At 40.1% G+C, this 26,462-nt stretch overlaps 18 non-coding genes across 18 annotated transcripts; all 18 read right to left on the bottom strand.

The window, feature by feature from the left end:
- Positions 1-613: 613 nt before the first annotated feature.
- Positions 614-685, bottom strand: trnaq-uug. The gene has a single exon. It is a non-coding gene; the product is annotated as a tRNA-Gln (tRNA).
- A 143-nt stretch (positions 686-828) lies between these two features.
- On the bottom strand, positions 829-901 carry trnav-aac. Its single transcript has one exon. It is a non-coding gene; the product is annotated as a tRNA-Val (tRNA).
- A 1,114-nt stretch (positions 902-2,015) lies between these two features.
- Positions 2,016-2,087, bottom strand: trnaq-uug. Its single transcript has one exon. It is a non-coding gene; the product is annotated as a tRNA-Gln (tRNA).
- A 143-nt stretch (positions 2,088-2,230) lies between these two features.
- On the bottom strand, positions 2,231-2,303 carry trnav-aac. The gene has a single exon. It is a non-coding gene; the product is annotated as a tRNA-Val (tRNA).
- A 1,113-nt stretch (positions 2,304-3,416) lies between these two features.
- On the bottom strand, positions 3,417-3,488 carry trnaq-uug. Its single transcript has one exon. It is a non-coding gene; the product is annotated as a tRNA-Gln (tRNA).
- Positions 3,489-3,631: 143 nt separating this feature from the next.
- Positions 3,632-3,704, bottom strand: trnav-aac. The gene has a single exon. It is a non-coding gene; the product is annotated as a tRNA-Val (tRNA).
- A 1,113-nt stretch (positions 3,705-4,817) lies between these two features.
- trnaq-uug lies at positions 4,818-4,889 on the bottom strand. The gene has a single exon. It is a non-coding gene; the product is annotated as a tRNA-Gln (tRNA).
- Positions 4,890-5,032: 143 nt separating this feature from the next.
- trnav-aac lies at positions 5,033-5,105 on the bottom strand. The gene has a single exon. It is a non-coding gene; the product is annotated as a tRNA-Val (tRNA).
- A 1,114-nt stretch (positions 5,106-6,219) lies between these two features.
- trnaq-uug lies at positions 6,220-6,291 on the bottom strand. Its single transcript has one exon. It is a non-coding gene; the product is annotated as a tRNA-Gln (tRNA).
- A 143-nt stretch (positions 6,292-6,434) lies between these two features.
- Positions 6,435-6,507, bottom strand: trnav-aac. Its single transcript has one exon. It is a non-coding gene; the product is annotated as a tRNA-Val (tRNA).
- Positions 6,508-7,620: 1,113 nt separating this feature from the next.
- trnaq-uug lies at positions 7,621-7,692 on the bottom strand. Its single transcript has one exon. It is a non-coding gene; the product is annotated as a tRNA-Gln (tRNA).
- A 143-nt stretch (positions 7,693-7,835) lies between these two features.
- On the bottom strand, positions 7,836-7,908 carry trnav-aac. Its single transcript has one exon. It is a non-coding gene; the product is annotated as a tRNA-Val (tRNA).
- A 1,114-nt stretch (positions 7,909-9,022) lies between these two features.
- Positions 9,023-9,094, bottom strand: trnaq-uug. The gene has a single exon. It is a non-coding gene; the product is annotated as a tRNA-Gln (tRNA).
- Positions 9,095-9,237: 143 nt separating this feature from the next.
- Positions 9,238-9,310, bottom strand: trnav-aac. Its single transcript has one exon. It is a non-coding gene; the product is annotated as a tRNA-Val (tRNA).
- Positions 9,311-10,423: 1,113 nt separating this feature from the next.
- On the bottom strand, positions 10,424-10,495 carry trnaq-uug. Its single transcript has one exon. It is a non-coding gene; the product is annotated as a tRNA-Gln (tRNA).
- A 143-nt stretch (positions 10,496-10,638) lies between these two features.
- trnav-aac lies at positions 10,639-10,711 on the bottom strand. The gene has a single exon. It is a non-coding gene; the product is annotated as a tRNA-Val (tRNA).
- A 1,114-nt stretch (positions 10,712-11,825) lies between these two features.
- On the bottom strand, positions 11,826-11,897 carry trnaq-uug. The gene has a single exon. It is a non-coding gene; the product is annotated as a tRNA-Gln (tRNA).
- A 143-nt stretch (positions 11,898-12,040) lies between these two features.
- Positions 12,041-12,113, bottom strand: trnav-aac. The gene has a single exon. It is a non-coding gene; the product is annotated as a tRNA-Val (tRNA).
- Between the last annotated feature and the right edge of the window lie 14,349 nt (positions 12,114-26,462).

A 26,462-nucleotide genomic window follows, 5' to 3' on the forward strand; every position in this document is an offset into this window, starting at 1 on the left:
GGGACCCCCCAAAAATGAGTCAAACCCTTTCCAGAGAACAACCTCACTTAAATTGACCTGCTCCTGCATGTGCACAAGAAAGTTGTTCAAAAGCACAGTCTGGAATTACATTGACACACCATGAATGAGTTGAAGGTTAAAGTGAGACCTGAAATCTTTGCAACCAATGTCTAGAGAGTGCTTACCATTGAACCTTGAAACCATTAGGTGTTTGGCTGGGTGTGGAGTTTGGTGTTAATAGGTTTAGTTGTTGTCCTTTGTTCTAGCTATGTATTGTTCATATACCACTAAGGCGTAGGATGGAGTTTTCCTTCAGCTTGTTCAATCTTCTGCAACAATTCTTTGCCTTCCCAGGTGTCGCACTATGGCATACCTGGGGACTTGCTAGACTGCCTGGCTGTGTAGGATGGTTAAGCTAAAGCATAATGTCAGTTATATGATCATTTTTCAATGTATTTAGATAGTTTTAAACATTTTCAGTAGACTCTACCCAAGTAATCTAAGAAATAACATTTGTCATGTTTATTGAAGAGAACATCAAGTTTCTTACACTCTTGTAAATGATGATTTTTTAGGAGTGTGAACTGGGCACATACTACTATAGGAGTTGAGCAGGTTCCACTGAGATTTGAACTCAGATCACTGGATTCAAAGTCCAGAGTGCTAACCATTACACCACAGAACCATGGAACACCTTGCTTGTTGAAGGGTTTTCAAGGATCCTTAAATTTGAATATGTCCGCTGGACGGTTAACAATTTATAGGGGTTTGGTTTAAAAGTCAACATCTTATGTGAATAACTCTGTAATAGATTAAAGCTGGAAAAAAATTTTCTGTCTGGTTTTGAACCAGAGACCTTTTGCGTGTTAAGCAAACGTGATAACCACTACACTACAGAAACAAGCACGGCATAGCTCCCTCACGGTAAATGATCCATAGTGCGGTAAATCCTACGTTTATCTATACGCAAAATTGCATTGCCGATTTTGTTACTGTATTCTTCAAGGTGAAATATTAGGCACTCTATTGTCACACAGACCACATTCATTTGGAGATTAATAAACAGTCAAATTTTCTGTTTCTAACTGTTTTCCAAAAGGATTCCATTTACGTATCAATCATACAAGAGAATAATTACTCTATAGAAAAGTTTGCGTCGGGAAACACCTTAGGTGAAACATCAACAATTAAGTCAAGGCATCACTTCAATACAGGCTTAATAAAGTTCACCTTACTGTGATATAATACACCAAGGATTTTCTTTGGCACCTAATTCCCAGACAATCCAGGAGCATCCATGACTGAAAACAACTCCAAATCAAATTGTTTCTGCATTTTACCTGACAGATAAATAAAAGCACCACGACAACACCTAAACCAATGTATCCCTTTTATGTTCTTGGGGACCCCCCAAAAATGAGTCAAACCCTTTCCAGAGAACAACCTCACTTAAATTGACCTGCTCCTGCATGTGCACAGGAAAGTTGTTCAAAAGCACAGTCTGGAATTACATTGACACACCATGAATGAGTTGAAGGTTAAAGTGAGACCTGAAATCTTTGCAACCAATGTCTAGAGAGTGCTTACCATTGAACCTTGAAACCATTAGGTGTTTGGCTGGGTGTGGAGTTTGGTGTTAATAGGTTTAGTTGTTGTCCTTTGTTCTAGCTATGTATTGTTCATATACCACTAAGGCGTAGGATGGAGTTTTCCTTCAGCTTGTTCAATCTTCTGCAACAATTCTTTGCCTTCCCAGGTGTCGCACTATGGCATACCTGGGGACTTGCTAGACTGCCTGGCTGTGTAGGATGGTTAAGCTAAAGCATAATGTCAGTTATATGATCATTTTTCAATGTATTTAGATAGTTTTAAACATTTTCAGTAGACTCTACCCAAGTAATCTAAGAAATAACATTTGTCATGTTTATTGAAGAGAACATCAAGTTTCTTACACTCTTGTAAATGATGATTTCTTAGGAGTGTGAACTGGGCACATACTACTATAGGAGTTGAGCAGGTTCCACTGAGATTTGAACTCAGATCACTGGATTCAAAGTCCAGAGTGCTAACCATTACACCACAGAACCGTGGAACACCTTGCTTGTTGAAGGGTTTTCAAGGATCCTTAAATTTGAATATGTCCGCTGGACGGTTAACAATTTATAGGGGTTTGGTTTAAAAGTCAACATCTTATGTGAATAACTCTGTAATAGATTAAAGCTGGAAAAAATGTTTCTGTCTGGTTTTGAACCAGAGACCTTTTGCGTGTTAAGTAAACATGATAACCACTACACTACAGAAACAAGCACGGCATAGCTCCCTCACGGTAAATGATCCAAAGTGCGGTAAATCCTACGTTTATCTATACGCAAAATTGCATTGCCGATTTTGTTACTGTATTCTTCAAGGTGAAATATTAGGCACTCTATTGTCACACAGACCACATTCATTTGGAGATTAATAAACAGTCAAATTTCTGTTTCTAACTGTTTTCCAAAAGGATTCCATTTACGTATCAATCATACAAGAGAATAATTACTCTATAGAAAAGTTTGCGTCGGGAAACACCTTAGGTGAAACATCAACAATTAAGTCAAGGCATCACTTCAATACAGGCTTAATAAAGTTCACCTTACTGTGATATAATACACCAAGGATTTTCTTTGGCACCTAATTCCCAGACAATCCAGGAGCATCCATGACTGAAAACAACTCCAAATCAAATTGTTTCTGCATTTTACCTGACAGATAAATAAAAGCACCACGACAACACCTAAACCAATGTATCCCTTTTATGTTCTTGGGGACCCCCCAAAAATGAGTCAAACCCTTTCCAGAGAACAACCTCACTTAAATTGACCTGCTCCTGCATGTGCACAGGAAAGTTGTTCAAAAGCACAGTCTGGAATTACATTGACACACCATGAATGAGTTGAAGGTTAAAGTGAGACCTGAAATCTTTGCAACCAATGTCTAGAGAGTGCTTACCATTGAACCTTGAAACCATTAGGTGTTTGGCTGGGTGTGGAGTTTGGTGTTAATAGGTTTAGTTGTTGTCCTTTGTTCTAGCTATGTATTGTTCATATACCACTAAGGCGTAGGATGGAGTTTTCCTTCAGCTTGTTCAATCTTCTGCAACAATTCTTTGCCTTCCCAGGTGTCGCACTATGGCATACCTGGGGACTTGCTAGACTGCCTGGCTGTGTAGGATGGTTAAGCTAAAGCATAATGTCAGTTATATGATCATTTTTCAATGTATTTAGATAGTTTTAAACATTTTCAGTAGACTCTACCCAAGTAATCTAAGAAATAACATTTGTCATGTTTATTGAAGAGAACATCAAGTTTCTTACACTCTTGTAAATGACGATTTCTTAGGAGTGTGAACTGGGCACATACTACTATAGGAGTTGAGCAGGTTCCACTGAGATTTGAACTCAGATCACTGGATTCAAAGTCCAGAGTGCTAACCATTACACCACAGAACCGTGGAACACCTTGCTTGTTGAAGGGTTTTCAAGGATCCTTAAATTTGAATATGTCCGCTGGACGGTTAACATTTTATAGGGGTTTGGTTTAAAAGTCAACATCTTATGTGAATAACTCTGTAATAGATTAAAGCTGGAAAAAATGTTTCTGTCTGGTTTTGAACCAGAGACCTTTTGCGTGTTAAGCAAACGTGATAACCACTACACTACAGAAACAAGCACAGCATAGCTCCCTCACGGTAAATGATCCAAAGTGCGGTAAATCCTACGTTTATCTATACGCAAAATTGCATTGCCGGTTTTGTTACTGTATTCTTCAAGGTGAAATATTAGGCACTCTATTGTCACACAGACCACATTCATTTGGAGATTAATAAACAGTCAAATTTCTGTTTCTAACTGTTTTCCAAAAGGATTCCATTTACGTATCAATCATACAAGAGAATAATTACTCTATAGAAAAGTTTGCGTCGGGAAACACCTTAGGTGAAACATCAACAATTAAGTCAAGGCATCACTTCAATACAGGCTTAATAAAGTTCACCTTACTGTGATATAATACACCAAGGATTTTCTTTGGCACCTAATTCCCAGACAATCCAGGAGCATCCATGACTGAAAACAACTCCAAATCAAATTGTTTCTGCATTTTACCTGACAGATAAATAAAAGCACCACGACAACACCTAAGCCAATGTATCCCTTTTATGTTCTTGGGGACCCCCCAAAAATGAGTCAAACCCTTTCCAGAGAACAACCTCACTTAAATTGACCTGCTCCTGCATGTGCACAAGAAAGTTGTTCAAAAGCACAGTCTGGAATTACATTGACACACCATGAATGAGTTGAAGGTTAAAGTGAGACCTGAAATCTTTGCAACCAATGTCTAGAGAGTGCTTACCATTGAACCTTGAAACCATTAGGTGTTTGGCTGGGTGTGGAGTTTGGTGTTAATAGGTTTAGTTGTTGTCCTTTGTTCTAGCTATGTATTGTTCATATACCACTAAGGCGTAGGATGGAGTTTTCCTTCAGCTTGTTCAATCTTCTGCAACAATTCTTTGCCTTCCCAGGTGTCGCACTATGGCATACCTGGGGACTTGCTAGACTGCCTGGCTGTGTAGGATGGTTAAGCTAAAGCATAATGTCAGTTATATGATCATTTTTCAATGTATTTAGATAGTTTTAAACATTTTCAGTAGACTCTACCCAAGTAATCTAAGAAATAACATTTGTCATGTTTATTGAAGAGAACATCAAGTTTCTTACACTCTTGTAAATGATGATTTTTTAGGAGTGTGAACTGGGCACATACTACTATAGGAGTTGAGCAGGTTCCACTGAGATTTGAACTCAGATCACCGGATTCAAAGTCCAGAGTGCTAACCATTACACCACAGAACCATGGAACACCTTGCTTGTTGAACGGTTTTCAAGGATCCTTAAATTTGAATATGTCCGCTGGACGGTTAACAATTTATAGGGGTTTGGTTTAAAAGTCAACATCTTATGTGAATAACTCTGTAATAGATTAAAGCTGGAAAAAAATTTTCTGTCTGGTTTTGAACCAGAGACCTTTTGCGTGTTAAGCAAACGTGATAACCACTACACTACAGAAACAAGCACGGCATAGCTCCCTCACGGTAAATGATCCATAGTGCGGTAAATCCTACGTTTATCTATACGCAAAATTGCATTGCCGATTTTGTTACTGTATTCTTCAAGGTGAAATATTAGGCACTCTATTGTCACACAGACCACATTCATTTGGAGATTAATAAACAGTCAAATTTTCTGTTTCTAACTGTTTTCCAAAAGGATTCCATTTACGTATCAATCATACAAGAGAATAATTACTCTATAGAAAAGTTTGCGTCGGGAAACACCTTAGGTGAAACATCAACAATTAAGTCAAGGCATCACTTCAATACAGGCTTAATAAAGTTCACCTTACTGTGATATAATACACCAAGGATTTTCTTTGGCACCTAATTCCCAGACAATCCAGGAGCATCCATGACTGAAAACAACTCCAAATCAAATTGTTTCTGCATTTTACCTGACAGATAAATAAAAGCACCACGACAACACCTAAACCAATGTATCCCTTTTATGTTCTTGGGGACCCCCCAAAAATGAGTCAAACCCTTTCCAGAGAACAACCTCACTTAAATTGACCTGCTCCTGCATGTGCACAGGAAAGTTGTTCAAAAGCACAGTCTGGAATTACATTGACACACCATGAATGAGTTGAAGGTTAAAGTGAGACCTGAAATCTTTGCAACCAATGTCTAGAGAGTGCTTACCATTGAACCTTGAAACCATTAGGTGTTTGGCTGGGTGTGGAGTTTGGTGTTAATAGGTTTAGTTGTTGTCCTTTGTTCTAGCTATGTATTGTTCATATACCACTAAGGCGTAGGATGGAGTTTTCCTTCAGCTTGTTCAATCTTCTGCAACAATTCTTTGCCTTCCCAGGTGTCGCACTATGGCATACCTGGGGACTTGCTAGACTGCCTGGCTGTGTAGGATGGTTAAGCTAAAGCATAATGTCAGTTATATGATCATTTTTCAATGTATTTAGATAGTTTTAAACATTTTCAGTAGACTCTACCCAAGTAATCTAAGAAATAACATTTGTCATGTTTATTGAAGAGAACATCAAGTTTCTTACACTCTTGTAAATGACGATTTCTTAGGAGTGTGAACTGGGCACATACTACTATAGGAGTTGAGCAGGTTCCACTGAGATTTGAACTCAGATCACTGGATTCAAAGTCCAGAGTGCTAACCATTACACCACAGAACCGTGGAACACCTTGCTTGTTGAAGGGTTTTCAAGGATCCTTAAATTTGAATATGTCCGCTGGACGGTTAACATTTTATAGGGGTTTGGTTTAAAAGTCAACATCTTATGTGAATAACTCTGTAATAGATTAAAGCTGGAAAAAATGTTTCTGTCTGGTTTTGAACCAGAGACCTTTTGCGTGTTAAGCAAACGTGATAACCACCACACTACAGAAACAAGCACAGCATAGCTCCCTCACGGTAAATGATCCAAAGTGCGGTAAATCCTACGTTTATCTATACGCAAAATTGCATTGCCGGTTTTGTTACTGTATTCTTCAAGGTGAAATATTAGGCACTCTATTGTCACACAGACCACATTCATTTGGAGATTAATAAACAGTCAAATTTCTGTTTCTAACTGTTTTCCAAAAGGATTCCATTTACGTATCAATCATACAAGAGAATAATTACTCTATAGAAAAGTTTGCGTCGGGAAACACCTTAGGTGAAACATCAACAATTAAGTCAAGGCATCACTTCAATACAGGCTTAATAAAGTTCACCTTACTGTGATATAATACACCAAGGATTTTCTTTGGCACCTAATTCCCAGACAATCCAGGAGCATCCATGACTGAAAACAACTCCAAATCAAATTGTTTCTGCATTTTACCTGACAGATAAATAAAAGCACCACGACAACACCTAAGCCAATGTATCCCTTTTATGTTCTTGGGGACCCCCCAAAAATGAGTCAAACCCTTTCCAGAGAACAACCTCACTTAAATTGACCTGCTCCTGCATGTGCACAAGAAAGTTGTTCAAAAGCACAGTCTGGAATTACATTGACACACCATGAATGAGTTGAAGGTTAAAGTGAGACCTGAAATCTTTGCAACCAATGTCTAGAGAGTGCTTACCATTGAACCTTGAAACCATTAGGTGTTTGGCTGGGTGTGGAGTTTGGTGTTAATAGGTTTAGTTGTTGTCCTTTGTTCTAGCTATGTATTGTTCATATACCACTAAGGCGTAGGATGGAGTTTTCCTTCAGCTTGTTCAATCTTCTGCAACAATTCTTTGCCTTCCCAGGTGTCGCACTATGGCATACCTGGGGACTTGCTAGACTGCCTGGCTGTGTAGGATGGTTAAGCTAAAGCATAATGTCAGTTATATGATCATTTTTCAATGTATTTAGATAGTTTTAAACATTTTCAGTAGACTCTACCCAAGTAATCTAAGAAATAACATTTGTCATGTTTATTGAAGAGAACATCAAGTTTCTTACACTCTTGTAAATGATGATTTTTTAGGAGTGTGAACTGGGCACATACTACTATAGGAGTTGAGCAGGTTCCACTGAGATTTGAACTCAGATCACTGGATTCAAAGTCCAGAGTGCTAACCATTACACCACAGAACCATGGAACACCTTGCTTGTTGAAGGGTTTTCAAGGATCCTTAAATTTGAATATGTCCGCTGGACGGTTAACAATTTATAGGGGTTTGGTTTAAAAGTCAACATCTTATGTGAATAACTCTGTAATAGATTAAAGCTGGAAAAAAATTTTCTGTCTGGTTTTGAACCAGAGACCTTTTGCGTGTTAAGCAAACGTGATAACCACTACACTACAGAAACAAGCACGGCATAGCTCCCTCACGGTAAATGATCCAAAGTGCGGTAAATCCTACGTTTATCTATACGCAAAATTGCATTGCCGATTTTGTTACTGTATTCTTCAAGGTGAAATATTAGGCACTCTATTGTCACACAGACCACATTCATTTGGAGATTAATAAACAGTCAAATTTTCTGTTTCTAACTGTTTTCCAAAAGGATTCCATTTACGTATCAATCATACAAGAGAATAATTACTCTATAGAAAAGTTTGCGTCGGGAAACACCTTAGGTGAAACATCAACAATTAAGTCAAGGCATCACTTCAATACAGGCTTAATAAAGTTCACCTTACTGTGATATAATACACCAAGGATTTTCTTTGGCACCTAATTCCCAGACAATCCAGGAGCATCCATGACTGAAAACAACTCCAAATCAAATTGTTTCTGCATTTTACCTGACAGATAAATAAAAGCACCACGACAACACCTAAACCAATGTATCCCTTTTATGTTCTTGGGGACCCCCCAAAAATGAGTCAAACCCTTTCCAGAGAACAACCTCACTTAAATTGACCTGCTCCTGCATGTGCACAGGAAAGTTGTTCAAAAGCACAGTCTGGAATTACATTGACACACCATGAATGAGTTGAAGGTTAAAGTGAGACCTGAAATCTTTGAAACCAATGTCTAGAGAGTGCTTACCATTGAACCTTGAAACCATTAGGTGTTTGGCTGGGTGTGGAGTTTGGTGTTAATAGGTTTAGTTGTTGTCCTTTGTTCTAGCTATGTATTGTTCATATACCACTAAGGCGTAGGATGGAGTTTTCCTTCAGCTTGTTCAATCTTCTGCAACAATTCTTTGCCTTCCCAGGTGTCGCACTATGGCATACCTGGGGACTTGCTAGACTGCCTGGCTGTGTAGGATGGTTAAGCTAAAGCATAATGTCAGTTATATGATCATTTTTCAATGTATTTAGATAGTTTTAAACATTTTCAGTAGACTCTACCCAAGTAATCTAAGAAATAACATTTGTCATGTTTATTGAAGAGAACATCAAGTTTCTTACACTCTTGTAAATGACGATTTCTTAGGAGTGTGAACTGGGCACATACTACTATAGGAGTTGAGCAGGTTCCACTGAGATTTGAACTCAGATCACTGGATTCAAAGTCCAGAGTGCTAACCATTACACCACAGAACCGTGGAACACCTTGCTTGTTGAAGGGTTTTCAAGGATCCTTAAATTTGAATATGTCCGCTGGACGGTTAACATTTTATAGGGGTTTGGTTTAAAAGTCAACATCTTATGTGAATAACTCTGTAATAGATTAAAGCTGGAAAAAATGTTTCTGTCTGGTTTTGAACCAGAGACCTTTTGCGTGTTAAGCAAACGTGATAACCACTACACTACAGAAACAAGCACAGCATAGCTCCCTCACGGTAAATGATCCAAAGTGCGGTAAATCCTACGTTTATCTATACGCAAAATTGCATTGCCGATTTTGTTACTGTATTCTTCAAGGTGAAATATTAGGCACTCTATTGTCACACAGACCACATTCATTTGGAGATTAATAAACAGTCAAATTTCTGTTTCTAACTGTTTTCCAAAAGGATTCCATTTACGTATCAATCATACAAGAGAATAATTACTCTATAGAAAAGTTTGCGTCGGGAAACACCTTAGGTGAAACATCAACAATTAAGTCAAGGCATCACTTCAATACAGGCTTAATAAAGTTCACCTTACTGTGATATAATACACCAAGGATTTTCTTTGGCACCTAATTCCCAGACAATCCAGGAGCATCCATGACTGAAAACAACTCCAAATCAAATTGTTTCTGCATTTTACCTGACAGATAAATAAAAGCACCACGACAACACCTAAACCAATGTATCCCTTTTATGTTCTTGGGGACCCCCCAAAAATGAGTCAAACCCTTTCCAGAGAACAACCTCACTTAAATTGACCTGCTCCTGCATGTGCACAAGAAAGTTGTTCAAAAGCACAGTCTGGAATTACATTGACACACCATGAATGAGTTGAAGGTTAAAGTGAGACCTGAAATCTTTGCAACCAATGTCTAGAGAGTGCTTACCATTGAACCTTGAAACCATTAGGTGTTTGGCTGGGTGTGGAGTTTGGTGTTAATAGGTTTAGTTGTTGTCCTTTGTTCTAGCTATGTATTGTTCATATACCACTAAGGCGTAGGATGGAGTTTTCCTTCAGCTTGTTCAATCTTCTGCAACAATTCTTTGCCTTCCCAGGTGTCGCACTATGGCATACCTGGGGACTTGCTAGACTGCCTGGCTGTGTAGGATGGTTAAGCTAAAGCATAATGTCAGTTATATGATCATTTTTCAATGTATTTAGATAGTTTTAAACATTTTCAGTAGACTCTACCCAAGTAATCTAAGAAATAACATTTGTCATGTTTATTGAAGAGAACATCAAGTTTCTTACACTCTTGTAAATGATGATTTTTTAGGAGTGTGAACTGGGCACATACTACTATAGGAGTTGAGCAGGTTCCACTGAGATTTGAACTCAGATCACTGGATTCAAAGTCCAGAGTGCTAACCATTACACCACAGAACCATGGAACACCTTGCTTGTTGAAGGGTTTTCAAGGATCCTTAAATTTGAATATGTCCGCTGGACGGTTAACAATTTATAGGGGTTTGGTTTAAAAGTCAACATCTTATGTGAATAACTCTGTAATAGATTAAAGCTGGAAAAAAATTTTCTGTCTGGTTTTGAACCAGAGACCTTTTGCGTGTTAAGCAAACGTGATAACCACTACACTACAGAAACAAGCACGGCATAGCTCCCTCACGGTAAATGATCCAAAGTGCGGTAAATCCTACGTTTATCTATACGCAAAATTGCATTGCCGATTTTGTTACTGTATTCTTCAAGGTGAAATATTAGGCACTCTATTGTCACACAGACCACATTCATTTGGAGATTAATAAACAGTCAAATTTTCTGTTTCTAACTGTTTTCCAAAAGGATTCCATTTACGTATCAATCATACAAGAGAATAATTACTCTATAGAAAAGTTTGCATCGGGAAACACCTTAGGTGAAACATCAACAATTAAGTCAAGGCATCACTTCAATACAGGCTTAATAAAGTTCACCTTACTGTGATATAATACACCAAGGATTTTCTTTGGCACCTAATTCCCAGACAATCCAGGAGCATCCATCACTGAAAACAACTTCAAATCAAATTGTTTCTGCATTTTACCTGACAGATAAATAAAAGCAACACGACAACACCTAAACCAATGTATCCCTTTTATGTTCTTGGGGACCCCCCAAAAATGAGTCAAACCCTTTCCAGAGAACAACCTCACTTAAATTGACCTGCTCCTGCATGTGCACAGGAAAGTTGTTCAAAAGCACAGTCTGGAATTACATTGACACACCATGAATGAGTTGAAGGTTAAAGTGAGACCTGAAATCTTTGCAACCAATGTCTAGAGAGTGCTTACCGTTGAACCTTGAAACCATTAGGTGTTTGGCTGGGTGTGGAGTTTGGTGTTAATAGGTTTAGTTGTTGTCCTTTGTTCTAGCTATGTATTGTTCATATACCACTAAGGCGTAGGATGGAGTTTTCCTTCAGCTTGTTCAATCTTCTGCAACAATTCTTTGCCTTCCCAGGTGTCGCACTATGTTATACCTGGGGACTTGCTAGACTGCCTGGCTGTGTAGGATGGTTAAGCTAAAGCAAAATGTCAGTTATATGATCATTTTTCAATGTATTTAGATAGTTTTAAACATTTTCAGTAGACTCTACCCAAGTAATCTAAGAAATAACATTTGTCATGTTTATTGAAGAGAACATCAAGTTTCTTACACTCTTGTAAATGACGATTTCTTAGGAGTGTGAACTGGGCACATACTACTATAGGAGTTGAGCAGGTTCCACTGAGATTTGAACTCAGATCACTGGATTCAAAGTCCAGAGTGCTAACCATTACACCACAGAACCGTGGAACACCTTGCTTGTTGAAGGGTTTTCAAGGATCCTTAAATTTGAATATGTCCGCTGGACGGTTAACATTTTATAGGGGTTTGGTTTAAAAGTCAACATCTTATGTGAATATCTCTGTAATAGATTAAAGCTGGAAAAAATGTTTCTGTCTGGTTTTGAACCAGAGACCTTTTGCGTGTTAAGCAAACGTGATAACCACTACACTACAGAAACAAGCACGGCATAGCTCCCTCACGGTAAATGATCCAAAGTGCGGTAAATCCTACGTTTATCTATACGCAAAATTGCATTGCCGATTTTGTTACTGTATTCTTCAAGGTGAAATATTAGGCACTCTATTGTCACACAGACCACATTCATTTGGAGATTAATAAACAGTCAAATTTCTGTTTCTAACTGTTTTCCAAAAGGATTCCATTTACGTATCAATCATACAAGAGAATAATTACTCTATAGAAAAGTTTGCGTCTGCTGGACGGTTAACATTTTATAGGGGTTTGGTTTAAAAGTCAACATCTCATGTGAACAACTCTGTAATAGATTAAAGCTGGAAAAAATGAGATTTGATTTCTATAGAGTAATTATTCTCGTGTATGATTGATACGTAAATGGAATCCAATTGGAAAACAGTTAGAAACAGGAATTTGACTGTTTATTAATCTCCAAAGTAATGTGGTCTGTGTGACAATAGAGTGGCTAATAATTCACCTTGAAGAATACAGTAACAAAATTGGTAATGCGATTTTGCGTATAGACAATGGAGGTTGTTTTCAGTCATGGGTGCTCCTGGATTGTCTGGGAATTAGGTGCCAAAGAAAATCCTTGGTATACTATATCAATTACATTCAAGACTGTCAGGATCTGGGTTTGTGTGTGTTTGTGTTTTTTGCTACATGTGCTCATTCTCAGGCGATGCTGGAGCTTTCAGGTGTGCTGCGTGACAGGTGCGACTGGTTCCACTGATTACCATGAGGAGTACTTAAGCAGGAGGCTGCCAGCACTTCAATGCGAGAGTGTTTTGCCACAGTTGGTACAAAATCGAGCAACACTCTAAGTCTATGCTTCGTTCTTCGACCTTCGATTAACTTTGTTTTTGCTCTTCTACCGATTTTGAAAGCCTATGCTTTGGATCTATGTCACTGAGTTTCTGACTTCGTTTTTTGGAAGCTAGTCTGGATGTTCAAGCTTGTCTACGCTTTGAGGATTGCATATCCTATCTTCTGTCTTCGCTTGGATTCGCATCAAGCTGGCAGCTTTCCTGCTCTCTACGTCTCCTGAGCCAAGCCACAAGCGTACCCTGTCCACCCTCTAACGTAAGCCACCGCACATCAAACTAATACCTTTGCTCCAAGCTCACACTGAACAGCACCAAGTGAACTCTCTACGGATATTCCTGCCTAAGACCTGGAACCTGAATCTCATTCCCCCTGGCGACCTGACCACCATTACCCAGTAAGCCGATCTCTGTATCTTGTTAATCATTTATTCTTAGTTTCGTTATCCCTTTCGTTACCTGTACTCATCCATTCTCTTTACTTCTTTCCCTAAAGTGAGATTCTCATCAGATTTCGGTCCTGTTTATGTTTTTTCAATAAAACTCTTTATTTTACTTTCTTCTCCTGAGTGTTCTCTGCATGTGGGTCAGAGCTATTTTCGAATACAATGACGAAGACTGGGTCGAGGCGAGGAGGGATTTTTTCCCTGATCCTCGGACTCACCACGCCATTGGCCCGCCGCCAGCCATCAGATCAGCAGTCTCTGCACCGCTCGCCTGTGTTCCAGTGGTTTCCGCACCGCACCACTGAGCTCCACCATGGGTTCTCCTGGTCCCGCCGCCGGCCGTCAGATCATCGGCTCCTACGTTGCCGGGCATCTGATTGTCTTCTCCTACTTCGCCGGCCTGCTGATCGCCTGCCCCTACGTCGCTGGCCTGCTGATCGCCTGCCCCTACGTCGCTGGCCTGCTGATCGCCGGATCGGCCGGGTGCGGCCCACTGATCGCCGGATCTGCCGGGGACGGCCACCGGTCCGTCCGCCTGAACTCTGGGTCTGCCAGGGATGGCCACCGGGCCGGCAGCCTGAACTCTGGGTCTGTCGGGGATGGCCTCCGGGCCATCCGCCTGAACTATTGCCCTCCTTCCAAGCCCCCCTCCGCCCACCCTAGTTGGGTTGTTTTGTTTTGGTTCTACACAGAATTCATTTTACATCTGGTATAAACAATAGTAAAAAAAATTTATCTACCAAACGAAGCTTTACGCTTCCACAATACAGCACACACGTCTACATCTGGCATTCAAGGACACTTAGATTGGGTGGGGTGCGAACAGACTGCGTCACACAGATAAGTTCCTGCTCAGTCAGCATAGCAACCAACCAAATGCAACTCTAAGACAAGATGACAATTCTGTTAATAGTTCATAAAAGTACTTCGACAATAAATGTAAAAATTATTCAAACCACTTCTATCAAAGTTCACCCAACTAAATATATGAAAATGTCTTTTAATGGTAAAAGATAAGGATAAAGAACCTTTTTAAACTAAGCAATGATAATTAATGTACAAATCTTCCAACAACAAGACATTATGCAATATTAATTGTTGTCAAAGACAAAGGAGACCTGAGTGTAAAGACCTGAAGGCCACACACAAGCTCTGTTTTTTTGTGAGGAAACAGAGAAGGAACAAAGGTTATTTGCATCAAATTAGGGCATAAAACTAAGAGAAAGCAAACCTGGACTGAATTATTCTACAACGATTAGAGATTCTTAAAAAAAAAACAGTTTGTAATATGTGGAACGTTGATTTTTAGTCATCAAATCAAACTAAAACACTGGATTCAAAACAATACAGTAGCAGGTTGAGATAGAGTGACAAAAAGTAAAAGATATGCGTGACTGAAACTGCTGGAAGCAGCTGCAACGCTAGCCTTTGTATAATATGACATTGTTCATCTGAGAAAACAGCGAAAAACCCAAACACTTCTTTCTTATGAAAGTGTCTGACTAATATCCACTAATACAGTTTACCTCTGTACAAGGGTTTTGGAATGAGTTAAACAAATTTGGGGGGGCACAAACCCTTGATGTCCCTGCATGGCGTTAGGGCATATGGTAATATACAGTATCAGGAACTGACTTACAAGAAATAAAAACGCAGCATCTGTTGAGGCTTTTCTTATACAGAAAGATTTTTAACAACTGACTTGCAAATGTGTTTAGGCTTTGTTGGAAAATTGTATAAAAACGATCATTGCTTAGTTTAAACCATGTTTATGTTTGAAGTTCTAATATAGTGAAGATGATTCCTGTGATTGTTGTTAGTGTGCAAAAAGGGTTTGTGGAAGGTTAAGGAATGTGGTCTGGAGTGGAAGTTAAAGCGGAAAACCAGATCAAAACTAGGTGTTTGATCTAGAAGCCTGTTTTCCGGGAGATGTTGGGGCCCGTTTGAGGAATTCTGTTTTGATTTGATGGTACAAGATTAGTATAATAAATGCACCTCTGTTATATACACTGCTCAAAAAATAAAGGGAACACTCAAATAACACATCCTAGATCTGAATGAATGAAATATTCTCATTGAATACTTTGTGTGCTGACAACAAAATTACACAAAAATCATCAATGGAAATCAAATTTATTAACCAATGGAGGCCTAGATTTGGAGTCACACACAAAGTTAAAGTGGAAAAACACACTACAGGCTGATCCAACTTTGATGTAATGTCCTTAAAGAAGTCAAAATGAGGCTTAGTATTGTGTGTGGCCTCCACGTGCCTGTATGACCTCCCTACAACGCCTGGGCATGCTCTTGATGAGACGGCGGATGGTCTCCTGAGGGATCTCCTCCCAGACCTGGACTAAAGCATCCACCAACTCCTGGACAGTTTGTGGTGCAATGTGACGTTGGTGGATGGAGCGAGACATGATGTCCCAGATGTGCTCAATCTGATTCAGGTCTGGGGAACGGGAGGGCCAGTCCTTAGCTTCAATGTCTTCATCTTGCAGGAACTGCTGACACACTACAGCGACATGAGCTCTAGCATTGTCCTGCATTAGGAGGAACCCAGGGCCAACCAGCATATAGACTCACAAGGGGTCTGAGGATCTCATCTCGGTAACTAATGGCAGTCAGGCTACCTCTGGTGAGCACATGGAGGGCCATGCGGTCCTTCAAAGAAATACCACCCCACACCATTACTGACCCACTGTCAAACCGGTCATGCTGAAGGATGTTGCAGGCAGCAGATCGCTCTTCACGGTGTCTCCAAACTACTGTAATTCTTTACTATCAGGATGTCCACAAATTGCAGTTAAAAGCCTTCAGCTGATTCAAAATGCTCCAGCAAGAGTTCTGATTAAAATTAAAAAGAGAGATTATATTTCTCCTATTTTAGCTTCCCTTCATTGGCTCCTTGTTAAATCCAGAATAGAATTTAAAATTCTCCTCCTCACATATAAAGCCCTTAATGATTTTGCTCCATCATACTTCAGAGATCTGATTTTTCCATATGTTCCTAACAGAGCACTTCGTTCTCAGACTGCAGGTTTACTGGTGGTTCCTAGAGTCTCTAGAAGTAGAATGGGAGGCAGATCCTTTAGTTATCAGGCTCCTCTCCTGTGGAACCAGCTCCCGGTTTTGGTCTGTGAGGCGGACACCCTGTCTACTTTTAAGGCTAGGCTTAAAACTTTCCTTTTTATAAAGCTTATAGTTAGAGTGGCTTAGTTTATCAGGGAGGAAGCCTTCCTCCCTCCCTGTTGGATGGAGTAAGGGGGAGTCAGGTTTAGCCTAAACCGGCCCAGTTATGGTTGAGGTGCAAACACACCCTCCATTTCTGCTACCTGTATGACCCCTTCTCTTTTCCAATGGTTATAATCAGTCTGACAGAGAGAGGTATCCCAATCCTTGTGGTTTTTAGTATAACAATGGCCATCAGTGGGACCCTTTGTGTGGTGCCTTGAAACGACATTGTTGAAAATAAGCGCCGTTTAACTAAATAATCTGAACTGAAACTTTCTGTGTAGTTATGCTGCTATAGGCTTAGGCTGCTGGAGGACATAATGACCAATTTCACCCTCTTCACTACATTCTCACACTACTCTCCAATTTTGCATTATTTGCTGTTATTTCAGCTTTTAACTTTGTTCTCTCTCTTTTCTCTTCCTATAAGCTACACCTGGCCTGACTCTGTGTCTATCTGTGACACCTTTCTGGAGAGGGGCATCGTCCGAGCTTCTGCTGGCAACAACTTCCTCTACCGATGATCCACATGGCCCTGCCTTTTAGTGTTTAACCCTTCCTCTCTCCTATACATGGCGAATGACTGAGCTTTTACTGTGACTAACTCTGTGCTCTCGTTCAGACTCTGACCTTGAAAACTGGCTCAGAGTTTATCTGGTCTTTGTTTCTAGGTGAAACGACTAAAGGAGCTACATCCATTAACATTTACTTTTCCTTCCCATAGAAAGGACTCCTGGATCAGTGCTTCTTTGTTCTCTTTGTGTCTCTGCTCTGTTCTCTCTAACCCCCAGTCAGTCGTGGCAGATGGCCGCTCACACTGAGCCTGGTTCTGCTGGAGGTTTCTTCCTTTTAAAAGGGAGTTTTTCTTCTCCACTGTCACTACATGCATGCTCAGTATGAGGGATTGCTGCAAAGTCAACGCCAGTGACTGTCCGCTGTCTCTACATGGAGGGAATGCTGCAAGTCACTGACTGGATACAATCTCCTAGGTTTCCTTAGACAGAAAACATTTTATCCAATTTGAATAAATAACTAACTCTGACTGCACTGTTCAATGGTTAGGACTAATTGGAATGTATGTACCTGACTTTTGTGAAGTGCCTTGAGACAACATGTGTTGTGAATTGGCGCTATATAAATAAAACTGAATTGAATTGAATTAAAAATTCATTCAGGCAGGTGTGTCTTGACAGAAAATCGTCACTGCTGACCACATTTAAGACCCCTTTTGGTCAATACAGGTTTCTGCGGATGTCTTTCGGAATCAACTCAGCTAGCAAAGTTTTTCAGCAATCTATGGAACAGCTGTTTGAGGGGTGTCCATGTTCTGTTATTGTGAATGACATCATTATTGGAGGTCGGGACCTGGCCGACCATGACGCTAACCTCAAAAGGTACTGGAGCATGCCAGACAGGTTAACCTGAGGCCGAATCTACACAAATGCAAGTTTTGGTTGAGTGAACTGCACTATGTTGGTCACATCTTCACAAGGGAGGGTTTCAAGGCTGATCCTGCAAAGACCACAGCCATCACCAACATGCCCGTCCCAACCGATATCACTTCAATGCAATGATTCCTCAGCATGGCCAATTACCTTGCCAGTACAGGGGTTGAACAATGAAACTGAAACACCTGTCATTTTAGTGTGGGAGGTTTCATGGCTAAATCGGACCAGCCTTGTAGCCAGTCTTCATTGAGTGCACATTGCAACAGTATGAGCAGAGTGTGAAAGTTCAATTAGCAGGGTAAGAGCACAGTTTTGCTCAAAATATTGAAATGCACACAACATTATGGGTGACATACCAGAGTTCAAAAGAGGACAAATTGTTGGTGCAAGTCTTGCTGGCGCATGTGTGACCAAGACAGTAAGTCTTTGTGATGCATCAAGAGCCACGGTATCCAGGGTAATGTCAGCATATCCAAAAAACATAAAACCACAGCTGCCCAAATCACGGCAGAATTAAATATGCACCTCAACTCTCCTGTTTCCACCAGAACTGTCTGTCGGGAGCTCCACAGGGTCAATATACACGGCCGGGCTGCTATAGTCAAACCTTTGGTCACTCATGCCAATGCTAAACGTCGGTTTCAATGGTGCAAGGAGCGTAAATCTTGAGCTGTGGACAATGTGAAACATGTATTGTTCTCTGATGAGTCCACCTTTACTGTTTTCCCCACATCCGGGAGAGTTACGTTGTGGAGAACCCCCAAAGAAGCATACCACCCAGACTGTTGCATGCCCAGAGTGAAGCATGGGGGTGGATCAGTGATGGTTTGGGCTGCCATATCATGGCATTCCCTTGGCCCAATACTTGTGCTAGATGGGGTCGTCACTGCCAAGGACTACCGAACCATTCTTGAGGACCATGTGCATCCAATGGTTCAAACATTGTATCCTGAAGGGCAGTGCCGTGTATCAGGATGACAATGCACCAATAAACACAGCAAGACTGATGAAAGATTGGTCTGATGAACATGAAAGTGAAGATGAACATCTCCCATGGCCTGCACAGTCACCAGATCTAAATATTATTGAGCCACTTTGGGGTGTTTTGGAGGAGCGAGTCAGGAAACGTTTTCCTCCACCAGTATCACGTAGTGACCTGGCCACTATCCCGCAAGAAGAATGGCTTAAAATCCCTCTGACCACTGTGCAGGACTTGTATATGTCATTCCCAAGACGAATTGATGCTGTATTGGCCGCAAACGGAGGCCCTAAACCATACTAATAAATTATTGTGGTCTAAAACCAGGTGTTTCAGTTTCATTGTCCAACCCCTGTATATTCCCAATTTCAGTGACATTGCTTCCCCCCTGAGGAAATTAACCCACAAGAATACTGCTTGGTGCTGGTTTCCCCAACATCAGGCTGCTTTCGACTGTCTCAAGTCGTGCCTGACCAGCACACCTGTTCTTGCTTATTACAATGTTGCTGAGTCTGTCACTTTTACTTGCGACGCATCCTGTTTTGGTCTAGGGGCTGCCTGCATGCAGAATGGCAAACCCATCACTTTTGCATCGCGTGTCCTGTCGAACACAGAGACACGGTACGCTCAGATTGAAAAGGAGCTGCTTGCTGTCGTGTTTGCATGCACTAAGTTCAGAGACAGTCTATGGAAAGCAGGTAGCTGTGGAAACTGACCATCAGCCTCTGGTCAGCATCCTAAGAAAGCCGATTCATGCTGCGCCGGCTCGTCTCCAGAGGATGCTTCTCAGGCTGCAGAGCTACGACAACAGCTTAGTGTACAAAAAAGGGAAGCAGATGTACCTAGCTGACACACTGTCCAGAGCTCCGACCCCTCACACCTTGCAAAATCTGACTGAAGACAAGACTTTTGACATCATGTCGGTGAGCTACATTTCTACTACACAACTGCAAGAACTTAGGGAACACATGGTGACCGAAAACGTGCTTAAAGCGTTAGCCATCATCATACAAAGGAGATGGCCAAGCAAATAGAAACATCTTGTGCCTGCCCTGCGTCCATTTTTTCCCTACAAAGATGAGCTCATCGTGGAAAATGGCATTATAATGAAAGGCCAGAAAGCTGTTATTCACACTCTAAACAAAGCCTATATCACATAAGGGACACCCAGGTATTGAAGTCACAAAACGACGTGCAAGAGGCATTTTCTACTGGCCCACTGTTATGTGCTCCGAGCACATATTATTATTATAGTCTAGATTTGTTCTTTTGTATTTCTGGCTTAAGTCTTTTGCATTCTCTCTTTCGCTGCTGGGGTGCGCCTCGCATGTGCACACTCCCAACTGGTTGTCAGTGCTGCAGGCCGCAGCAGTAGCTTGCCATGCGGTAGCTTTTGTTTGTAGCTCTAGCCTTTTGTTCTGATTTGGCCTGGTGGGACCGGTTGTGCTGTTTTTGCTTTTTTCCTTTTGGGATTTCTTTTTTTTTTCTTAGTTTGGTGTTGGTAGTGGCTTCGACGGCCCTGTATAGGGTTGGCCCGCTTCTGCACCTGTTGATTCTGTTTGGCCGGCTCATCAGGTTCATCATTCTGTTTATACTTTTGGGTTTGTTTGTGTCATGATTTGTGGGTGTTTCTGGGTTCTTCTTATTATTATTGTTGTTATTATTATTCTTAATAGGTTTTGGATCATGCTTCTGTTTATTATTTTCCTGGTCATGGTTTAGTTTTTGTCTTCTAGTTCATGTTTTGTCAAGTTGGGTTTTTGGATCTGGTTATGCTTTAGTTTCATTTTTTTCTAGTTATGTTTCTATGAGTTTGTATCCTTGAAGTTCTGTTTTGCTCCAGTCACGTTGTAATCTCTCCTGTCTGTCAAATAACTTCATTCGGTTCGCCTGCACCTAGCATTCAGTCTCCTTGTGTCACCTGGTTCTTGTTCTATATATACACAACAGTTCTGTTCATGAATTTTTTAATGCAGTGACCAGCTGAGTTCATGAAGCATGGATTTGCCATATTATTGTCCTGTGTATCTTCTGTGTAAGCAATAACTTGAGACTTGGTTTAACTTCAGTTAACCTCACTGTCCAGACAGTTGCTGCTGACAGAGGCTGTGTTTTGTGTACGACTACAATTTGAAGCTGAAAAATCACAAAATATCCTTAGAGAAAGGAATAGCATTGTAACACTTAGAGCATAGTGTTGTCACAAGTCACAGGTTGATTGATCAACTTATGTGCCCATTTTACACTCATACTAATGTTTCCAATATACGTATAGTCAAAGATACATATATAGCTGGACATACATTTATTAGATGCTGTTGCTTTTAGCAATTTCTCATAACTTTATTGTTGTTTTGTAGTGTCTGCCAGAATGATGGAATCATACTCCATTATGAATTCAGCAGATGTGGAGACGCAGAAGGTTGTTGCTGATCTCATCCGTTTGTCTCTCGATAAGCGAGATGCTTTAAATCAGTTTGACCTTGCTGCATGTGATAAAAAGATTCAAGAATTACTTGACCTAATTGAAAATCCAACTAGAGAGATTCTGATTTCAGATGTTGTTGGTAGGCTTACCTTGTTGTATCAGCAGAAATCACAACTAGAAGCTAAAAGATATTTTCAGTTACAAACTGACCATCAGATGGCCCTTGAAAGAAAGAATTCTGTGAACCATGAGCTCTCAAAAGCTGAGGAGAGGACCAAGAAAGCTGAAGCAAAGTTAGAGGACCTGATGGCAGATGAGCTCAAGAAAGCTTCATCCAGAAAGGGGGAACAGACCCCCACCTCTGAGGTACCTGATTTGCATTTTCACTCACAGCACCCACAGCAGGGGGTGGACTCAGACAACAGGCTAGTGTCTGCAGAGTCTCCCCTTCCTAAACTTTATCAAAGTGTTCACCTTACGTCCACAGACCTTAATAGAAGTGTTGGAAGTCAGATGGTCTCCAGTGGTGTCCTGCCAAATCCCATTGCAGTGAACAACCACCATGATGATCACGTGCCGGACTCAACGTGCACAAGTGGTCCAATTGGGTGGAAGGAGCAGCCTTCCAACCTGATCTGAACCCCTCTCCCTTCTGACTCTGTAGTAATCAAAGCAAAAGGTGGCTACTTTGAAGAACCTAGAATATAAAATATATTTTAAGTTGTTTCACACTTTTTTGTTCAGTATATAATTCCACATGTATTAATTCAGTTTTGACGCCTTCAGTGTGAAGCTACAATATTCATAGTCATGAAAATAAAGGAAACTCTTTGAATGAGAAAGTGTGTCCAAACATTTGGTCTGTACTGTAGACGTTTTTGATCCAGGTAGCCAGGAGTCAAATATTTATGCTTACCTGCTTGAGGTTGAACATTGTCTTCTTGACTTCCTTGACTTTCCTTCTGATTGTGAAAAGCTGAGGCTTATTTGGAAAACAACAGCTAAGAGTGTTCATGTGTTCATAAAAACTCTTCCTCCAGAAATCTACCAGGCTCTAAGAGAGGAGTACTATGTTTACAGAGATGAAGCTGCTGCCACTATTGCATTGACAGTTTTGCAAAAACAGGATGAACCTCCCAGAGAATATTTTCACCGTTTGAACAATGCTTATTTTCAGGGATGTTAGACCACACTTTTAAGTTTTTGTTTTTTCACAACCTCCACTTTAGCGTGCAGTATGAAGTGACCATGCATTGCATAACAGAGAATCTCTCCATGCAGGAGAGTCGTTGATATGCTCAGCTTGTGTGGGAAACGTGTTCGTTCAGACAGAGCAGGAAAAAGTAAAGTTAGAGTGTTAAACATTCAAACTGAGAACAGGAAGCGGAAAGTCAGTTCCCAAGTGATGCAACAGAACCAAGGGGGTGGTAGCTGGCATCAGCCAAAACCCAAGCCACCAGTTAAAAGACAAACACCTTTTCACAGTGCAACATCGAACTGTAAGGTTGGTGGTAAAGAGTGGAACCACTCCAAAGATGTCATCCCAAAGGAGGAGTTTGAGATGATCTGCAGGTGAGGTAACGATGTTCCTAAAAGACATGGCAAGCCGTTGCAGTCCAGAATCAACCCTGTATAATCTATCAAACAAGGTATGAATATGGTAAATAATTTTCAACACCCTATATTCTGTTTTAATCTTTTTCTTTCTTATGGTTCTGAACTTGAGAAATTATTAAGGTTTTAAAAGCAGTAATATTATGGTGTGAAAATTATTACAGGATTTTTCTTTTGTTTTTTTTTTTACATTTTATTAGTGTCAGTCTCTGCCCAAACCTGCTTCACTCCTGTCCAAACACTAACCTCTGAACCAAAAATGAACTGTTGAACTCTGCCTACCTACCGGAACCCAGTGACTCTTTTCACATGGCTGAGGACTGATGGTTAACCTCAAAGACTGTGAACTTCATCTCATTCTTCGGAACTAAAGGGGGGATTGTTGGGACCCACAGCCATGATTTATAACATGCGGTACGGACTTTTCTGGAACTTTCAAAATAAATTGCATGACTTCCAGCAACTTAGGAAAGGGGGGGGTTAACAGCGAACTTCCCATGATGCCACTGCCCGTATAAAACCCCCACCTCTCCAATGGATTGATCTCTTCTACGTGGGTCACTTTGGGGCCTGGACAGAGAGACACAGCGCGCTAATGTCTCTTTGCAGGCAAACAGACATAAACTCTTCAAACTGGATCCAAGGGTGTGATAAGATCACGGGATCATATGCACAAGTTAAGTACAAATGAATCACTGTTTGTGTACCCGGTATTCATTTATGAACGGGATGATTAAAATACAAGCATTGCTTGACTTTTCTCTCTGAGATCTACAGAAAGCAAACTGTTTGCAGAGAATTCCCTGCAGAGACGCTGTATCTACGACACCTAGTGGAGCGGTTTCCCGGTCTGGAAGGAGGACAACAGAGACCGCATCACCGTGGTAAGGTGCAGTTTGGTCGGCCCGACAGAGCGAGCCGCTCCCCACAAACAGCTCTGGAGGTAACCTTTGTTCACAGAGCTTTCTTCGAACTTTGTCGTCGCCCAGACACTACTCCTCAGCACAGTTCATATGAGGTTAGGTTTGGGCAGAGAGATAGAAGTATTTAGAATGAAATAATCTAAACGTTTTTGATTTTATGAAGTTTGGTTTTGTTTGCGTTCAACTCAGCTATCTTGGTGCTAGCAGGCTATCTGCTCAGCACGTGCTCAGTTTTGTGCTCTGTGTTTGTGTGTTTTTAAAGTTAAGACAAACTTTATTTAAAGGGTGATTTTACACACAGATGATTGATCATAACGCGCCGTCTGCGCTTATGCATTTTAACCCTTTTATTAACCCTGGTATTTTAAAGGTGTGTTTGATTCTGGTGCTAAGCTATAAGCTTCTTTTGTTAGCTTTAACTGCTAACAGCTAAGAACACGTGCTTGCATTCGTAAGCCCATTTCTCCAGAAAGATTTGGCTCTTTTCCAAAATATTTCCTTAAATATTTTACTATTTCCTTAATAATATTTCTTTAAATATTATTTTAATAAATAAAGGCAGCTAATGAGACACCGTTGAGATTTAGTCATCCAGAAGGTTGGTTTTATTCAGCAGATCATTCTTCAAAACACTATTTTATTAAAATAATATTTTATCTGATCTTGCATTGTGAATGGTTGTCTAAAGGTATGCTGGTTATTGCCTAAGTTGGTTCCAAGACTAACTTAACTTCATTGACAGATTCTTCAAGATAATCCTTGGTTCTCATACATAAACATTGCATGGTAATGTTGCATCACTCTTTTGGTCATGGTTTCAACCATCTTTAATCAACTAGTTTATATTGTACATAGCCCATTAGTCTTCATTATTCTTTAATTATGCTTGGTAGTTAGTTGGATTGTTTTAGCATGGTAAAGAGTTTGTTGATTGAAATATGTTTGACTTTGAGTTGACTTATTTTTGTTAATAAATTCTTGTACTTTAAGAAATTGTGTGAATTTATTCCATGTGTGTGCAGAGTTTTGCTGTTCAATAATGTCAGAGCTTGGCTCACCCTTTTCGATTTTGTCCTAATACCACCGCCTTACTGGGCTGGTATTCACAGGACAACCCTTAACAGACAGAAATATTATTTGATAAAATATTAAAGTATTAATATTAAATAATATATTCAGATTCATAGTCACAACATTATAATCACAATATATTTATAAATAGTCAGAAACTTTGCAAATTAATAATATAACAACATATAGATGTTAAAGATATAACTAACTCCTCTCCTGTAAATATCATCTCTACATTCTTCCATTGGCCCCTATATATTTCTGCTCTTTTAACTCCACAAACTAGACCAGCATTTGCATTTGTGTGTCAGCATCTGTTTAATGTTCTGCCATGTAGGCTCAAATCAAGGCTGTGCATTTACTGATTTATTTGTAGCATTCTGATCCCACCACCTCCTCAGGTCACTTCTATGCTTCACTTTAAAAAGCTTTTTGAAAATGTTTGCAATATGGAGATGGTATGGCTTTGCATTATTCTCACTAAGTGTTATTCAGGATTCATGGTTTTCTAATCTGCTGGTTTTTATTCCTTTCCACCAATGATTTGAAGGTGGATAAAACTGATGTTGATTGACTGTCTATGTCTTTCACACAGAAGGAAACAATCCAAAATCACCAGTCAGACAAATATTGTTGAGCTACTAACTCCCTGATTGCAGAAAGATAGAAGTCTGACAGGGACTGTGATTGTTGTCTAATCTCTAAACACACCTTGAGAAGATGGATGGTGGAAGTTTGGTTTTTCAGTTTCTCTTCCTATATGTCTGTCCATTTGTCTGTGTCTGTCTTGATCCTTCTCATTAAAACTGTTTATAGTGTAACAGTCTAAATGAAAATAGATATTTCATGTGGAAGGTTTGTGTGTACAACAGTTAAGACAGTAGGCTACAATTTACATAAAATATTATTCCATACACATTTTATTCATTTTTTGTTCATTTAAAAAATCACCTAAATATGTATAAATGCTTTATGTAAATGGTGTTTTGGACTCCCAATATAGTTCCGAATAAAATGGCTAAATCATGCTGTTGATGAACATCTTAAATATGAAGACATTCAGAACTTGGTTTTCGTGGGAACAAAGCAGCAGACAGTAACTAGATTGTCAATAGAACATGCTGAAGCCTTTGTCCATGAAGTGTGACTCTCAACAGAATTTTTTGGTGAGGAACTAGAAAAAATGCAATGTGCCCTCAGTCTGGAAATTTATGCATATCTTCCCAAAGAACCCCATTCCGTGTCAAGCAAAACACTGGTCAGCATATAAGAATGGTTTGATTGCAGTAATGACAATCAAGATTTTTTCTTTAATAATTGAAAAGGGTATCATTAAATTTTGATTCTGATAAAATGTAAACA

Source organism: Girardinichthys multiradiatus, chromosome 22 (assembly GCF_021462225.1).
Source record: "Girardinichthys multiradiatus isolate DD_20200921_A chromosome 22, DD_fGirMul_XY1, whole genome shotgun sequence".
In the NCBI taxonomy this organism is placed as follows: Eukaryota; Metazoa; Chordata; class Actinopteri; order Cyprinodontiformes; family Goodeidae; genus Girardinichthys; species Girardinichthys multiradiatus.